Source organism: Penaeus chinensis, chromosome 3 (genome assembly GCF_019202785.1).
Source record: "Penaeus chinensis breed Huanghai No. 1 chromosome 3, ASM1920278v2, whole genome shotgun sequence".
NCBI lineage: Eukaryota > Metazoa > Arthropoda > Malacostraca > Decapoda > Penaeidae > Penaeus > Penaeus chinensis.
The window spans coordinates 19,535,159-19,540,158 of NC_061821.1; positions in this window are offsets into that span (position 1 = coordinate 19,535,159).

The following is a 5,000-nucleotide window of genomic DNA, read 5'->3' on the forward strand; positions in this document are numbered from 1 at the left end:
AAGGAGAGAAGGAGAGAAGGAGGGAAGGAGAGAAGAAGAGAAGGAGAGAAGGAAAGAAGGAGAGAAGGAGGGAAGGAGGGAAGGAGAGAAGGAGAGTAGGAGAGAAGGAGAGAAGGAGAGAAGGAGAGAAGGAGGGAAGGAGGGAAGGAGAGAAGGAGAGACGGAGAGAAGGAGGGAAGGAGAGAAGGAGAGAAGGAGAGTAGGAGAGAAGGAGAGAAGGAGAGAAGGAGAGAAGGAGACAAAGAGGGAAGGAGAGAAGGAGGGAAGGAGAGAAGGAGAGAAGGAGGGAATGAGAGAAGAAGAGAAGGAGAGAAGGAAAGAAGGAGAGAAGGAGGGAAGGAGGGAAGGAGAGAAGGAGAGTAGGAGAGAAGGAGAGAAGGAGAGAAGGAGAGAAGGAGAGAAAGAGGAAAGGAGAGAAGGAGAGAAGGAGGGAAGGAGGGAAGGAGAGAAGGAGGGAAGGAAGGAAAGAGAGAAGGAGGGAAGGAGAGAAGGAGAGAAGGAGGGAAGGAGAGGAGAGGAGGAGAGAAGGAGAGAAGGAGAGAAGGAGAGAGGGAGAGAAGGAGAGAAGGAGAGAAGGCGAGAAGGGACTGATAAACAAAATGCGAAGAGAGGGGAAAGATCCAACGGAAGAAGAATAGGAAACAAACGCTAAAAGGGGAGAGAAGGAGACTTAGTAAATAAGAGGATAAGTCGAAAGGGGGAAATAAGAAAGAAAGAGTTAGAACAACATGGAGGTATGTGTGAATGCAAAGACAATAGAGGAAACGGAACGAAGATGAGAAAAGGGATAAGGGATAAAGAAGGGGATACTGAGAAGCTAAAAGAAAGTGGAGATTAGGGGAGAAAAGTAAAGACAAAGGGAAGCGAAAGGAACTAGATGAAAGTAAAAGAAATGTATTAAACTAGAGAGCTTAGTAAGAAAGAGCAAGTTTTGATTAAAATTGTGCAAAAGAAACGCCAAAGATATTCGACTTATGATGATTATATTCAAACAAAAATATATAAAAATGTTTGCTATATGCTAAATAAATTGTGATAATGAGCATAGAGATTATTATAAGATATGATGATAGGATTTTGATAATGATGTAAAAATTAATAACAAGAATAATATAAGGATAATGGTGTTGTACAATAATGTATGCTTTGAATGGTATTATTATAAGCGGGGTATGATAAGGATATAATAAGAATGATAATGGTAATTACTCAAATGCAGTAATGTAAGTAGTACTAGCAGCAGTAGTAATGATAATAGATATACTAATTGTATTAACGCTAATGGTGAAAGCAATATCAATAATTATGAAAACAAAATTACTTCTACTATTACAATAAGTTATACATTCATAATAAAGCATATATATATATATATATATATATATATATATATATATATATATATATATATATATACATAAATGTTTCTTTAACCTATGGATTACCTGATGACAAACACATCATAACAGAAATGTAAGATCTATTTCAACCTGAACAATTGTTTTATCATTTTCACAGACATGTGTACGAAAACTAAAATCCACAAATTAAAATCCAAGCTCTGGATTGGATTACGAAAAACAATTTCAAAAGTATTTACGGGCATGACAAGAATGATTGAAACATTGTAAAACGTTCACAAGAATGAATGTTTTGTATTAGACAAAGCTTACTGAGAAAAGCTTTTTCTGACATATATTGTTGTGCCTGTCAGTTATGTGTACATCCGTGGGCAGAATGAAATGCAAGGAAAATATATTTACTTGTAAGGTTTATCAAACTCACGTAATTAATAGGACAGTAATCATGCTAATGATAATGATACTTGGCGGTACTGAAAAAAAGACATAATTACAGGAACGATGATGCTAATGATAAGGATACCAGTAAATATAGGATTAATGGAAATAATAGTGATGCCGTTATTAATAGCCATATACCTTATTACTCCAGAGGCACTGGCCATTAGTAACATAAAACGTTAGATGATAAACTGAGTGAATACAAGATATGATAATTGCATCATTATCATGGTCATCAACATTATTATTGGTATTTCTCTTATTACAATTATCAGTCTTGGTATTCTTATCGTCAATATTATGGGTAATAGAAAAGGCATTTTTACTATCATTATTTGCATGTCCATGGTGAAAATCGATATTATTTCAATAATTTTCAGGTCTGATTTGCATGCGGGTAAGCCTATTAATGGTTGTATAAATGCATTCGAGTGTATTTTGAATAAATCTAAATGTATACATATACGACAGACGGACAGACAGACACAAACACACATGCACGCAACACGCACGCAACACACACGCACATACTCGCACACACACACACACACACACACACACACACACACACACACACACACACACATACACACACACACACACACACACACACACACATATATATATATATATATATATATATATATATATATATATATATATACGTATATACACATACATGCACATTTTTACGCATAAACATAAACAACAACAAACAACACCACACAAACAAACAAACGCACGCACACATACACTTATACGCCCCGCCCCCCCCCCCATCCACCAACACACACACATAAACACACATATACGTATACGCCCATACACGCCCACTCGCACTGAAACGCACCCAACAAATAAACAAACATAGACACACATGACATATTGCGTGTCGATGCGTGCGTGTTATGAAATAATACAAACTTCGCTATAGTAAAAGGCAAATAAAAAAAGCAATAACACTTTCTTTTATATCAAAATTGGCGCCCACACGTCATGTAAAACGGGTCTTGAAAACGCACATAAGGTCGATATGCCTTGTGGTTTAGTAGTGTTTGACAGCTGTATGTTGAATGTCTGGGCTGTGATTGTGGTGGTTTGAGGAGCGATGGGGTTCTCTCTCTCTCTCTCTCTCTCTCTCTCTCTCTCTATCTATCTATCTATCTGTCTCTGTCTTTGCCTCTCTCTCTCTCTCTCTCTCTCTCTCTCTCTCTCTCTCTCTCTCTCTCTCTCTCTATCTATCTATCTATCTATCTATCTGTCTCTGTCTTTGTCTCTGTCTCTCTCTCTCTCTCTCTCTCTCTCTCTCTATATGTCTATCTATATATCTCTGTCTTTGCCTCTGTCTCTCCGTCTCTCTCTCTCTGTCTATCTACCTCTGTGTCTGCCTTTGCCTCTATCTCTGTCTCTGTCTCTGTGCAATCATACTGCGATGTGTGTATATATATACATATAATGATATATATATATATATATATATATATATATATATATATATATATATATATAATGTATATCATTATTATTGTTATTGGTATCATTATTATTGTTATTGGTATCATTATGATTACTAAAGTATTATGATTACTAAAGTTATTATTTGTATCACTATTATTATTACTATTATTATTATGATTATTATTATTATGATTATTATTATGATGATTATTAAAATCATTATAATTAGTAGTAGTTATTATAGTCGTACTGGTAGGATAATAATAATAGTAATAGTAGTAGTAGTAGTAATACTAATAATAATAATAATAATAATAACAACAATAATAATTATTATATTGTTATTATTATTATTATTATGATTATTATTATTATTACTATTATTATTAATCTTACTATCGTAATCATAATTATTATCATTATTATTTATAATCATTACTATTATTATTACCCTTGTTTTCATTAATATCATCCTCATCATTATTATTACTATTATCACTATCATTACCATCAACATTATCACAATCATCATAATCACCATGAAGACCCAGTAACAACCCCTCTACCCCCCCCCCCCCCCGAAAAAAAGCCCCCCCCCCCCCAAAAAAAAAAAAAAAAAAAAAAAAACGTAATTTCGAGAACCCTCTCTTCAACCCGTTGCTTAAGGAGATAATCTCTTTTCCAGCCCAATGGGACCGTTTAGGATCATAGTCCCCTTATCTCTATATCCCAAGGCAGAGAGGGTGCTTAATGTACGAAATAATAAGGGACAGTCGGCCACAACGAGGCTACCTCCTGGCTCTCTACGAAGGCAAGGGAGAGCGAGCGATGTGTGGCGCTTCGGGGAATGTTTGGGTTGGGGAAGAGGGAAGGGGAGGAGGAGAAGGGGAGGTGGAGGGGAGAGAGAGGGAAGGAAGGTAGAGTGGAGGAAGGGGAGGAGGAGAAGGGGAGGTGAAAGGGGCGAAGGGGAGGTGGAGGGGAGAGAGAGGGAAGGAAGGTAGAGTGGAGGAAGGGGAGGAGGAGAAGGGGAGGTGAAAGGGGCGAAGGGGAGGTGGAGGGGAGAGAGAGGGAAGGAAGGTAGAGTGGAGGAAGGGGAGGAGGAGAAGGGGAGGTGAAAGGGGCGAAGGGGAGGTGGAGGGGAGAGAGAGGGAAGGAAGGTAGAGTGGAGGAAGGGGAGGAGGAGAAGGGGAGGTGAAAGGGGCGAAGGGGAGGTGGAGGGGAGAGAGAGGGAAGGAAGGTAGAGTGGAGGAAGGGGAGGAGGAGAAGGGGAGGTGAAAGGGGCGAAGGGGAGGTGGAGGGGAGAGAGAGGGAAGGAAGGTAGAGTGGAGGAAGGGGAGGAGGAGAAGGGGAGGTGAAAGGGGCGAAGGGGAGGTGGAGGGGAGAGAGAGGGAAGGAAGGTAGAGTGGAGGAAGGGGAGGAGGAGAAGGGGAGGTGAAAGGGGCGAAGGGGAGGTGGAGGGGAGAGAGAGGGAAGGAAGGTAGAGTGGAGGAAGGGGAGGAGGAGAAGGGGAGGTGAAAGGGGCGAAGGGGAGGTGGAGGGGAGAGAGAGGGAAGGAAGGTAGAGTGGAGGAAGGGGAGGAGGAGAAGGGGAGGTGAAAGGGGCGAAGGGGAGGTGGAGGGGAGAGAGAGGGAAGGAAGGTAGAGTGGAGGAAGGGGAGGAGGAGAAGGGGAGGTGAAAGGGGCGAAGGGGAGGTGGAGGGGAGAGAGAGGGAAGGAAGGTAGAGTGGAGGAAGGGGAGGAG